This window comes from Erinaceus europaeus, chromosome 2 (genome assembly GCF_950295315.1).
Source record: "Erinaceus europaeus chromosome 2, mEriEur2.1, whole genome shotgun sequence".
Lineage (NCBI taxonomy): Eukaryota > Metazoa > Chordata > Mammalia > Eulipotyphla > Erinaceidae > Erinaceus > Erinaceus europaeus.
In genome coordinates, this window is record NC_080163.1 from 42,845,445 (window position 1) to 42,859,340 (window position 13,896).

Below are 13,896 nucleotides of genomic sequence, written 5' to 3' on the forward strand. Positions count from 1 at the left end.
ATCTGAGTCTATGCCCAAAGTTTGGCGTCGTGTGAAGACTATAGCGGTTTTGAAACCAAAGAAAGACCCAACACAGGCCAGCTATAGACCAATTTCTCTCCTCTCCGTGTGTTACAAACTCCTTGAGAGGCTGCTTCTGTCACGTATTTCTCATCTTACAGAGAAATTCCTATCACCCGCCCAGGCTGGTTTCCGCCCAGGAAGATCTACCTGCGAACAAGCCCTGGCCCTCTCAACTTACATTGAAAATGGATTCCAGAAGAATTTAAAGACGGGTGCTGTCTTTGTTGATCTCACAGCAGCCTATGACACGGTCTGGCACCGTGGTCTCCTAGTCAAGATCTCAAGATGCCTGCCTCCATGGGTGGCCAACACTATATCGTTTCTTCTCCAAAACAGAAGTTTCCGGGTACATCTGGGTGACAAGTCTAGCAGATGGAGACTTGTCTCAAGTGGCCTCCCCCAGGGCTCTGTTCTGGCTCCTACACTATTTAATATTTACATCAATGACCTCCCAGAAACTTCTTCAAGGAAGTTCATCTACGCCAATGACATCTGCTGTGCAACTCAGGCATCCAAGTTCAACATCCTCGAGGAAACACTCACGAAAGACATGTCTCTGATATCTGATTACTGTAAAAAATGGTGACTAATCCCTAGCACTGCAAAAACGGTATCATCTGTTTTCCATCTACACCATGCCTCGGCCTCGCGTGAGCTTAATGTGCAGCTTGGCGATACGAGAATCCGGCATGAAGCCCAGCCAGTCTATCTTGGCGTTACTCTCGATCGCACTCTGTCATTTCACGATCATCTCATAAAAACTGCAGCAAAGGTGGGCGCGAGGAATAACATCATTGCAAGACTGGCCAGCTCCTCATGGGGCGCGAGCGCTTCCACACTACAATCATCATCTCTGGCATTATGCTATTCCACTGCAGAATACTGTGCCCCAGTATGGTTCCGTAGCCCCCATGTCCACTTGGTCGATTCCAAATTATATTCCTCCATGAGGATAATTTCTGGAACCATCCCTTCCACCCCGGTTCCATGGCTGCCAGTTCTTAGCAACATCGCCCCGCCAGATATTCGTCGGGATGCGGCATCATCTAAGTTCATTTCCCACGTCTATGCTCGACCGGACCTGCCAATATACGCGCATATCTTCGCCCACCCTGTCCAACGCTTGACATCTCGTCACTCAATCTGGTCCCCTACGCCTACACTGAACTTCTCTGTTCTAGTCTCTTGGAAACAGAGCTGGCAGTCAGCTGAGGTAAAGAACAAACACCTCATCACAGACCCCTGCAAGCGTCAACCTGGCTTTGACCTAGCACGTTATGATTGGGCCCTCCTCAATCGCTATCGAACAGGCCATGGCCGGTGTGCTGCTATGTTCCATCGCTGGGGAGCCAGAGACGACCCGAACTGCCCCTGCGGCTACAGACAGACTATGACCCACATAGTCAACGACTGCCACCTCTCCAGATTCAAAGGAGGTCTCGAAACTTTACATCAGGCTCAACCTGATGCTGTTGACTGGCTATGGAAGAAGGGAAAACGCTAGAAGAAGGTACTAGACAGGGCTGCCCACTATCACCATTACTATTCAACATAGTGTTGGAAGTTCTTGCCATAGCAATCAGGCAGGAGCAAGGAATTAAAGGCATACAGATTGGAAGAGAAGAAGTCAAACTCTCCTTATTTGCAAATGACATGATAGTATAAATGGAAAAACCTAAGGAATCCAGCAAGAAGCTTTTGGAAATGATCAGGCAATACAGTAAGGTGTCAGGCTACAAAATTAACATTCAAAAGTCAGTGGCAAAAAAATAAAAAATAAAAAAATAAAATAAAAAAATAAAAAAAAAAAAGTCAGTGGCATTCCTCTATGCAAATACTAAGTTAGAAGAAATTGAAATCCAGAAATCAATTCCTTTTACTATAACAACTAAAACATCTAGAAGTAAACCTAACCAAGGAAGTGAAAGATTTGTATGCTGAAAATTATGAGTCACTACTCAAAGAAATTGAAAGAGACACAAAGAAGTGGAAAGATATTCCATGTTCATGGGTTGGAAGAGTTAACATCATCAAAATGAATATATTACCCAGAGCCATCTACAAATTTAATGCTGTCCCCATCAAGATCCCAAGCACATTTTTTAGGAGAATAGAAAAAATGCTACAAATGTTTATCTGGAACCAGAAAAGACCTAGAATTGCCAAAACAATCTTGAGAAAAAAGAACAGAACTGGAGGCATCACACTCCCAGATCTCAAACTGTATTATAGGGCCATTGTCATCAAAACTACTTGGTACTGGAACATGAATAGACACACTGACCAGTGGAATAGAATTGAGAGCCCAGAAATGAGGCCCCACACCTATGGACATCTAATCTTTGACAAAGGGGCCCAGACTATTACAGGGGAAAGCAGAGTCTCTTCAACAAATGGTGTTGGAAACAATGGGTTGAAACATGCAGAAGAATGAAACTGAGTCACTGTATTTCACTGAATACAAAAGTAAATTCCAAGTGGATCAAGGACTTGGATGTTAGACCACAAACTATCAAATACTTAGAGGAAAATATTGGCAGAACTCTTTTCTGCATAAATTTTAGAGACAGGTCTGCAGGTGTCTGTCTTTCTCTCCCCCTCTCTGTCTTCCCCTCCTCTCTCCATTTCTCTCTGTCTTATCCAACAACAATGACATCAATAACAACAATAATAACTACAACAATAAAAGAAGAGGGAGGATCATTAAAAAAAAAAGTAGGGGGCAAATATATATAAACATAGATAATTATAGAAATAATAATCAACCCTTACCAGTGACTTTGGGAGAACTACTGTAGTTTCCAATGGAGGGGATGGGGACACAGAACTCTGGTGGTGGGAATGGTGTGAAATTATGCCCGTTATTTCATAATTTTGTAAATTACTACAAAAAAAATTAAAAGAAGGAGCCAGGCGGTGGCACACCTGATTAGGTGCACACACTACAGTGTGCAAGGACCCAGGTTCAAGTCCTTGTACTTTGTTTTGCTCCATATGCGCTTAACCCGCTGTGCTCCCGCCCGACCCCCAAATATCTCTAACTTTTTAATGAGAGAGAGACCATAGCACTGCTCAGCTCTGGCTTATGGTGGTGTTGGGGACTAAACATGGGACCTCAGAACCTCAGGCATGAAAGTAATTTGTATAACCATTATACTGTCTACCGGGACTTTTAAAATTATAATTATTTGAAAAAAGATTTCTTTTAGAGACCACAGCACTAAAGCTTTCTTCAATGCAATGTGGGCTGGGCTGGAACCTGAGTTGTGTACATGCAAGGCAGATCACTAGCCAGGTGAGCTTTTTCACCACACACACACACACACACACACACACACACACACACTTTTTTAAAGAAATAAATAATAAAATTTTATTATTCTCACAACAGAGACCATTTGAGTCTGAAGTCTGGAAGCAGTACCTGGAGGACTTTCCTCACAGAGGCCTTCAGTCCAGCCACCCAGAAGACTATTTTTTTTTTTTAAATAAAAAAGAGAACAACCCAGGAGGTGTCTCCGTGGTGGAGTGCAAGATTTGCCTACATTGAGGTCCCGAGTTCAATCCCCTCCCAGTGAATGTACCAGAGAGATGCTGCAGTTCTCGCTCTTACACTTTTTTTTTTAAATGAAAATAGGTCTTTCGACTTGTTCGGGGACACACAGCTCATGATACCACCAGGAAGGAGCTGAGGTCTCCTAACTAGTGGTAAGCCTATCTGGTCGCCAGCTTCCATCTGCGGGGACCCCAGCAGCAGGAACCTCGGGTGCCCACGAAGTCTCCTCCCGGCTTACCTCAGGTGGAGTGAGACTTACCTTCAAGGACAAAGGAAAACAGACGATGTTCAGACAAAAGCGAAGGCTCAAAAAGAGTGAAAAGAAATCTGGAAAAAGGAGATAAATCATTAGCACTCTATCCTGCCTTTTGACTACACCGGTCAACAGCCACAAGCCGTGGTGATTCAAACCTTCCGCTCCCGTAATAACCAATCCCGCTCGCCTCTCTGTTGTGTCAGCCAATGTTCGCCCGTCGGAGCAGTCTCCCTTGGCCAATCATTTGGGTCGTACCAACATTGTGGGTATAAACAGGAGCCCGATCGAGCCTGATTTACCCCGCCCCTTAAGCTAGACAGAGAAGGGCGCCGATTGGCTCACTAGTCTGTGTTCAGCAATGGGCAAGTAAACACAATCCCCCAGAGAACCTGACGCCCATTCGCTACGTCTCTAGCCAATCGCCACACCCTCCATGAACTCGCCATTCCTTCAGCCTCTCCAGCCCCGGGGGATTTAAATTGCACGGTGTTAGCTCCTTAAGGTTATACCTGTTAAGTGAGAAGCTACTTTACACATTTTTCACACCTAGCTTCTTCCTGGTGTGGTTATACAGACCTTTCTCTCCTATTTTTGCTAACCTGCTAGAGATGGAGCATTTGCTGCTGGTGTGGCAGATGTGAAACAAAGGTGGTTCTGCTTATTCCGAGTGCCATCTCCAATAACTTGCCTTTTTTGGTATCCCTTTTAGCAGAGTAGCGTACATCTCTGAGATGCTAAGAAAATTAGATGAGTTGCATTCTCTTTGTAACATAATCCTTATCAAAATTCCAAAGACCCCCCAAAAAAAAAACCGGGATAGTGCATTTGCTTTATCTTTTGCACCACCCACCCAGGTTCTAGCTCGACTTGAAAGAAGGAATAGTGCTATTAGTGTCTTTCTCTCTGAAAAAAAAAAAAAAAGTAGACCCAGAGTTGTGAAGAAGCAATGACTCTTTTTCAGCCACCAGGTTCCAGATGCTAGCATGATGCCGACAAGACTTCCCTGGACAGACAATCCCACCAATGTGTCCTGGAGCTCCACTTCCCCAGAGCCCTTCCCCACTGGGGAAAGAGAGAGACAGGCTGGGAGTATGGATCGACCTGTCCCATGTTCATCGGGGAAGCAATTTATAGAAGCCAGACCTTCAACCTTCTACATTCCATAATGACCTTGGGTCCATACTCCCAGAGGGTTAAAGAATAGGAAAGCTATCAAGGGAGGGGATGGGATACAGAGTTCTGGTGGTAGGAATTGTGTGGAGTTGAACCCCTCTTACCCTATGGTTTAGTCAATGTTTTCTTTTTATAAATAAAAAAAATTTTTTTTAAAAAAAAAAAGAACCAATGATAGTGCGTGGCTTGGAGGAGAAGAGAAGATTGAATCAGATAAAGAAGGGGCAACTTATAAATGTGGACAGATAGTTGTAGAGATGATGATGGTTGGCCCTTGTCTACAACCTTAGGGGAACTGTGGTGGGTTGCAGTGGGGAGACTGAAGATTCCCGAATTCTAGTGGTGTGAGAACGGTGTGGATTCAAACCCCTGTTGACATGTAATTCTGTAATATAAAGATAAATAAATTTTAAAAAAGAACCAATGACAACAATTTTAAATTGTGTTTAAATTTGAATAATTTTAATATTAAGAATTAAAATGGAGCAGAGGAGGACCTAGTGGGGGTTGAATTTTTATGTGGAAAACTGAGAAATATTATGCATGTACAAAGTATTGTATTTTACTGTTGACTGTAAACCATTAATACTTCAATAAAGAAATTTTTAAAAAATAATTTAAGTGGGGGGTGGGGAAGGGCAGTGGCACATCTGGTTGAGCACACACTTTACCATATGCAAGGATGGGTGAAAGCCGCTGGTCCCTACTTGCAGGGCAGGAAGCTTCAAGAGTGATGAAACAGTGCTGCAGGTGTCTCTCACTTCACCTCTATCTCTTCCTTCTCTCTCGATTTCTCTGTCTCTATGAATAATAAATATATTTTAAAATATTTTTCTATTTTTGAATTAAATTTTTTAAGCAGAGAACTTTCTCAGCTCTAGTTTACGGTGGTGTCAGAAATTGTACCTGGGACCTCAAAGCCTTAGGCATGAAAGTTTTTTTTCGTATTCATTATGCTGTTTCCCTAGCACATGCAATAACAAGAAAGGAATAACAAAAAAGGAATTCTGGACCTCATGTTGCAGGTCCTGTGGTTTAAGTACGACGCCTTCCCTGGTCATCACTTTTGTTTCTTTTTCTTTCTAGAACACAGTGGTAGGGATTAAACCTGGGAACTTTAGTGATTCAGGCATGAGACACTCTGCATAACCATTATGCTATCTCCTTTGCCTTTTATTTTTTTAAATAATTTGTTTATGTGTGTATTTATTGGGTAGAGACAGAGATGTTGAGAGGAGAGAGGTAGACAGAGAGGGACAGAGACAGAGAGACATCTGCAGCATTACAACAGTTGTGAAGGGGCTTGAATGTGGCTCCTTGTGCACTGTAGCATATGCACTCAACTAGGTGTGCCGCTGTCCAGCACCTCCTTCATTTATTTATTTTTTAAATATTTATTCCCTTCTGCTGCCCTTGTTGCTTTATTGTTGTAGTTACTGTTGTTGTTATTGATGTCCTCATTGTTGAATAGGACAGAGAGAATTCGAGAGAGATGTGGAAGGCAGAGAGAGAGAGAGACCTGCAGACCTGCTTCACCGCTTGTGAAGCAACTCCCCTGAGGTAGGGAGCCAGGGGCTCGAACCCGGATCCTTAGGGCCAGTCCTTGCGCTTTGTGCCACCTGTGCTTAACCTGCTGCACTACCACCCGACTCCCTCTCTTTTATTTTTTTATGTAATTAAATTTTTATTGATAGAGATAAGTAGATAAGAAAAAAGGAGATGGGTGCAGCACTGCTATACCACTCATGAAGCTTTTTCCCTGAAAGTAGGGACTGGCCCTTCTGTAATTGGCAGACTCAGCAGACATGACCTGCTGCTACCTTCTGCACCCCATAATGACTCTGGATCCATATTCCTAGGGGGTTAAAGAATAGGAAAGCTGGGAGTCGGGTGGTAGCACAGCGGGTTAAACGCAAGTGGCGTTTAAGGATCCAGGTTTCAGCCCTGACTCCCCACCTGCAGGGGAGTCACTTCACAAGTGGTGAAACAGGTCTGCAGGTGTATATCTTTCTCTCCCTCTCTCTGTCTTCCCCTCCTCTCTCTATTTCTCTCTGTCCTATCCAACAACAACGATGACATCAACAATAATAATGACTACAACATTAAAACAACAAGGGCAACAAAAGGGAATAAATAAATAAATAAATAAATGGAAAAAAGAATAGGAAAACTATCAGGAGAGGGGATGGAATACAGAGCTCTGGTGGTGGGAACTGTACCCCTCTTATCCTATGGTCTTGTCAGTGTTTCTATTTTATAAATAAATATTTTTTTTTAAAAAAAACTCCCATACTGAGGGTCCAAAGTCCCAGGTTCATAAGCCATAGCTGAGCTGAGCAGTGACCTAGAAAAGAAAGGAAAAGGAAAGGAAAACAATAAAAAAGGAAAGAAAATGAAATGAAGAGGAGAGGGTTTTTATAGAGTGGGAGGTGGTATGGCAAGTAGAGTGCTGGACTTCTAAGCATGAGGTTCTAAATTCAAACTCCAGCATTGCGTATGCCAAAGTGATGCTCTGGTCCTTTCTCTCTGAAACAAATCTTTTTTTTTATGATAGAGATAAAGAAAAGTAGGGCAAGAGAAGGGAGGAAAGAGGGACACTTGCAGCCTGCTTCATTGTTCCTTTAGCTTCTCCCCTGTATGAGTTCTTGTGCATAATAGCTTGTGCACTTTACTGGCTGCATCATAGCCTGGCTCCTTAATTCTTTTTTTTTTTAATCAAGTCTTCTGTCTCATTGGTCTAAATCGGGGTTCAAAATTATGCATTTTTGATGTGTTAATAAATTTTTTAATTAATTAATTAATTTGGTCCCATCTCATTTCACTATGTTTACTTCTTTATTGGTTAGAGACAGCCAGAAATTGAGAGGAGGAGGGAAACAGAGATGGCAAGATACAGAGAGAGACCCTGCAGCACTGTTTCACCACTTGTGAAGTTTTCCTTCTGTAGGTGGGGCCTGGGGGCTTGAACCTGGGGTATTTTGCATTGTAACATGTGCACTCAACCAAGTGCTCCACCATCTGGCCCCTCTAGATCTCATTTCAAGGAAGCCTCTGAAATTCAACAGACCATGTATTAAGAGAGTTTGGGAGTTATTTATTTATTTATTTATTTATTTATTTATTTACTTTTACCAGAGTACTGCTCAGCTCTGACTTATGGTGGCACAAGACTGAACCTGGGACTTTGGAGCCTCAGGAATGAAAGTTTCTTTGCATAACCATTAGCCATCTACCCTGTCACTTAATAAATTTTATTGAATAAAGTTCACATACCAGTTTTTCCTCTAGTTACCTTCAAAATCATCTCTGTAGCTTTTGATAGTTTTCAGTGCTGTATTTAATTCTACACCTCTTTTTTTGAAACAGTTTTTTTGAGGTATGATTTAGAGGACAGGCAGTGGCGTATCTGGTTAAGTGCACAAGGACCAGCTCAAGGATACAAGTTCAAGTCCCCACTCCCTACCTTTGGAGGGATGCTTCACAAGTGGTGAAACATGTCTACGGGTATCTATCTTTCTCTTCATTCTCTTTTTCTTCCCTTCCCCTCTCAGTTTCTCTCTGCCCTACTAAAAAAGAAGAAGGAGGAAGAAGAGGAGGAGGAGAAGAAGAAGGAGAAAAGAAAAGGCTGCTGGGAGCAGTGGATTCACAGTGGACACATCTAGATCCAGCAATAACCCTGGAAGCAAAGTATTAATTAATTTTTTAAAATAGAGGTATGATTTACATACTAACAGCTATGCAGAGACAGTTAAATAGCTCACTTGGACAGTGTGCTGCTTTGCCATGTATGCAATCCAAGTTGGAGCCCAGTCTCCACCACATTGAAAGAAGCTTCAGCACTGTGGTCTCTCCATCTTTCTCTCTCTCTTTCTGCCTCTATCATAAAATAAAATAAAATAAAAGCTATGCATATCAAATATTTACAACCTAAGTTGGAAGATAAGTATACATCTTTGGCCAAGATTCTTCAAGTCTACAGTCCTTCTTTCCTTCTCCATCTCCCTCACCCCCTCCCCTTTCTATTCGTCTTCCTCCTCCTCCAAATTATCAAGATCCCCAGGTTCTATCCTCACAGATGGAATACAGAGCATCTGTGAAGATACAAATCAGAAATGCAAACTTTGTCCCTGAAAAACATTGTTAGAAATGTAGTCGTGAGCTAGCAAGATAGCTCACTTGGATAGTGCACCTGCTCTGTTCTGCTTGAAATGCAGATTCAAATTCAGTGTTCAATGCAAAGAGCTTTGGTGCTATGGTATCTTTCCCTCTCTCCCTCTTTCTCTGTCTCTTCCTCTCTGAAAATCCCAGAGTGTTGAAACCCTAGCAATGACAAATAATAATAATAATAACTCTTAACTGTACCAGAATCTTGATCAATGTAATAGCTGAGAGGTACAGTACAGTCAGTTGGGGGTCTTTTTTAAAATTTTAGTTATTTATTTTTCCTTTTGTTGCCCTTGTTGTCTTAGTTGGGGGTCTTTTAATACTAATTTTTCATTTATTATATATGAGAGAGAGAAAGAGATATCCAGGAGGTGGCACAGTAGTTAAAGCATTGGATTCTCGGGAGTCGGGCAGTAGCACAGCGGGTTAAGGGCACATGGCGCCAAGTGTAAGGACGGCATAAGGATCCTGGTTTGAGCCTCCAGCTTCCCACCTGCAGGGGAGTCACTTCCCAGGTGGTGAAGCAGGTCTGCAGGTGCCTAACTTTCTCTCCCCCTCTCAGTCTTCCTCTCCTCTCTCGATTTCTCTATGTCCTATTCAACAATGACAACATCAATAACAACAATAATAACTACAACAATAAAACAGCAAGGGCAACAAAAGGGAATAAATAAATATAAAAAAATTTAAAAGGGAGTCAGGCAGTAGCGCAGTGCGTTAAGCGCATGTGGCGCAAAGCATATGGACCGGCAAAAGTATCCCGGTTCAAGCCCCTGGCTCCCCACCAGCAGGGGAGTCGCTTCACAAGCGGTGAAGCAGGTCTGCAGGTGTCTGTCTTTCTCTCCTCCTCTCTGTCTCCCCCTCCTCTCTCCATTTCTCTCTGTCCTGTCCAACAACGACGACATCAATACAGCAACAATGTAAAACAACAAGGGCGACAAAAGGGAAAATAAATATTTAAAAAAGGAGAAAAGAAAAAAAAATTTTTTAATTAAAAAAAAAAACGCATTTGATTCTCAAGCATGAGGTCTCAAGTTCAGTCCCTGGCAGCACATGTACCAGAGTGATGTCTGTTCCTCTCTCTCTCTCACTTTCTCACTGATAAAAAAAAAAAAAATCTTGAAAGGTAGGGAAGAATGGAGGGAAAGAGAGAGAGAGAGACGTAAGATCACAACTCTAGATTGCAGGCAATTGAACCAGGAACTTCAGGCATAAATTGTTCTGTCAATTGAAGCATCTCCCCATCTGTTTAGTCAGTTGGGTTTTATTCTAATACCCTTTTTAGCTGTAGAACCTGTGTGCCCTGAAAAGAAATATATGAAGAGTTTTGTTGCTTGGCATAGATAATAGTGAGTGTGGAAGTCAGCAAGAAAGCCCTTCCAGGCCAGGTGAGTCTGAAAATCAGGCTGAGATGAATAGATGTGGGATGAACTAGTTTCTGTTTTTGTTTTTTCATTTTACTGGAGAGTTAATGGTGTACAGTATTGCTATTGGCACATGGGCACCGTTTCTCATCTCCCTGTGGCAGGTGTCTGTAGAACATCCTCCAACTAGGTCCTTTTCTATCATCATGCACCAAGACCCCAAGGCTCTCTTCACTCCTTCCCATTCCCCTCCCTCCCCAGAGTCTTTTGCTCTGGTGCAGTACACCCTGGTTTCTGCTTTGATGACTATAATCACACATCACAGGACAGCAGTATAGTTGTCTGCAGATGAGAGCTAGTGAAAGTTGCCTTAAGGGGACCAGGTGGTGGCGCACTTGGTTATGCACAGACATTACAGTGAGCAAGGACCTGGGTTCAGTCCTCTGGTTGCCACCTACAGGGGGAGAGCTTCACAAGTGGTGAAGCAGGGCTGTAGGTGTCTCTCTGTCTCTTTCCTTCTCTATCTTCCCCTTCCCTCTCAAATTCTTTGTCTCTATCCAATAATAAAAATAAATAAATAAATAAAATACATATAAAAGAGTGGAGTTGGGTGGTAGTGCAGTGGGTGAAGCACACGTGGCACAAAGCACAAGGACCAGCGTAAGGATCTCAGTTCAATCCCCCAGTTCCCCACCTGCAGGGGAATGAATTCACAAGTGGTGAAGCAGGTCTGCAGGTGTCTATCTTTCTCCCCCCCTCTGTCTTCTCCTTCTCTCTTGATTTCTTTCTGTCCTATCCAACAACAACGACATCAATAACAGCAACAATAATAACTACAACAATAAAGCAATATGGGCAACAAAAAGGAATAAATAAATATTTAAATATATATATATATATTTATGAAAGTTGCCTTATATTGAGGTGCTCTGTTAAAAAAAGAATAAGGGGGCCAGGCAGTAGCGCAGCAGGTTAAACGCATATGGAGCAAAGTGCAAAAACCGAGTGTAAGGATCCTGGTTCAAGCCCAGGCTCCCCACCTGCAGGAGAGTCACTTCATAAGCAGTGAAGCAGGTCTGCAGGTGTCTTCCTCTTCTCCTCTCTGTCTTCCCCTCCTCTCTCCATTTCTCTCTGTCCTATCCAACAATGACAGCAATAACACAATAATAATAACCACAACAATGATAAAACAAGGGCAAAAAAAAAAAGGGAAAAAAGAAATGGCCTCCAGCAGCAGTGGGCCCGTGGTGCAGGCACTAAGCCCCAGCAGTAACCCTGGGGATAATAATAATAATAATGATAATAAAGTAAGTTTTCAAGTTAAACAAGTTTTGGGCCACAAGACTTTTTAAAACTCTATCCAAGTTTGCTAAAAAAAAAAAAAAAAAAAAAAAAGGTTTTCTTTTCATTTTCCACCCTCTCCAGGGTTATCACTGGGGCTGGGTATCTGCAATACAAATCCTCTGCCTGCTCCTGTGGCCATGTTATTTATTTTTTTGGCTAGGAAAGAGAGCAATTGAGAGGGGAGGGGTACAGAGAGGGAGACAGAAAGATAAGACACCTGCAGACCAGTTTCACAGCTTGTGAAATGACCCCGTGCAGGTGGGACGCCAAGGTCTGGAACCAGGATCCTTGCATCGGTCCCTGTGTTTTGTACTATGTGTGCTTAATCCAATGCGCCACCCCCAACCCCCCTTTTTTTCTTTATAGCCATCTTTACCTCCAGATGATTTGACTAATATTTGTAATGTTCCCTTGAAATGAAGCCTAAAAATTGCCTTGCAAGTTTTGTTTTTAATATTTATTGCACTGCCGGAAAAGTCATGACGTATTTTTCTTTATTATTATTATTTTCCCTTTTGTTGCCCTGTTGTTTTGTTGTTGTAGTTATTATTATTGCTGTTGATGTCATTGTTGTTGGATAGGACAGAGAGAAATGGAGAGAGGAGGGGAAGACAGAGAGGGGGAGAGAAAGATAGACACCTGCAGACCTGCTTCACCGCCTGTGAAGCAACTCCCCTGCAGGTGGGGAGCCGGGGGGCTCCAACCAGCATCCTTATGCCTGTCCTTGCGTTTTGCTCCACGTGTGCTTAACCCGCTGCTCTACCGCCAGACCCCCTTGACTTATTTTTCTACACAAAATTATGTCATGACTTTTTCAGCAATCCATTATTAAGGGGGAGGGCTGGGTGGTGGCACACCCAGTAGAGTATATACTATGTGCAAAGGCCTAGGTTAAAGCCCATGTCCCCGCCAGCAAGTGGGGAGCTTCAAAGTAATGAAATACTGCTGCAGCTGTCTCTTTCCCTCTCACTCTCAATTGTTCTGTCTCTATCAACAAACGAAGGAAAATGGCCACTGGCATCTGTAAAAGTGGATTAATCTTGCAGGCACTGAACCCCAGCAGTAATCCTCGTGGAGAGAGTGGGTGTATAGGGGGTGGGGTGGGGGAAGGGAGAAGAGGGGGGAGGGGAGGGGAGGGGAGGAGAGGGAGAGGAGAGGAAAGGGAGTGGAGGGGGGAGGAGGGGAAGGGGAGAGGAAAGGAAAGGAGGGGGAGAGGATGGGGAAAGGAAAGGAGGGGGAGAGGATGGGGAGAGGAGGGGGAGAGGAGGGGGAGAGGAAAGGAGGGGGAGAAGAAAGGAGGGGGAGAGGAGGGGGAGAAGAGGGGGAGAAGAAAGGAGGGGGAAAGGAGGGGAGAAGAAAGGAGGGGGAGAGGAGGGGGAGAGGAGGGGGGAGAGGAGGGGGAAAGGAGGGGGAGAGGAGGGGGGAGAGGAGGGGGAGAAGAGGGGGGAGAGGAGGGAGAGAAGAGGGGGGAGAGGAGAGGACCAGAGCACCACTTGGGCACTTTTAATGCCAGGGACCTCATTCTTGAAGGCCCAATACTTTATCCACTATGTTATTTAACAGGCTGCTGCAGGCCTTTTTTTTTTTTTAAATATTTCCTGATTGGTGAGAGGGAGAGAGAACCACAATAAATATAATATAAATCTGTCATATATATTGCCAGAAACTGAACTCAGGACCTCTTCCTTGCAAACCCAACATTCCATATACTGCTCAATCTCCAGGCCATGGGATTTACTATTATAATAATTATAATAATAATAGTAATAGTTATTACTATTGTGTGTGGAGGCAGTGCAGTTTCCACTGGTGTTATAATACTCCATGTGGTGCAGCAACTTGGCCCCAGGCTGCACAGATAGCAAAGCACTTGCCCTACCTGCTGAACTATCAGTCTCAGGAGGATTTTGTTGTTATTAGTTTTTGTTTTTGCTTTCTTCCAATCTTTCTCCCTCTCTTCTTTTTTTACTTGGTGT

At 43.3% G+C, this 13,896-nt stretch overlaps 1 protein-coding gene across 5 annotated transcripts in view; it reads right to left on the reverse strand.

Annotated features, from left to right (window-relative positions):
• The window catches only part of CDC25C (cell division cycle 25C), a 53,126-nt gene extending 49,102 nt beyond the window's left edge, over positions 1-4,024 (reverse strand). For all 5 annotated transcript variants that reach the window (XM_060178873.1, XM_060178861.1, XM_060178854.1 and 2 more), the window contains exon 1: positions 3,879-4,024. The gene's annotated coding sequence lies outside the window, so the exon portion shown is untranslated. The remainder of the gene's footprint in view (positions 1-3,878) is intronic.
• Between the last annotated feature and the right edge of the window lie 9,872 nt (positions 4,025-13,896).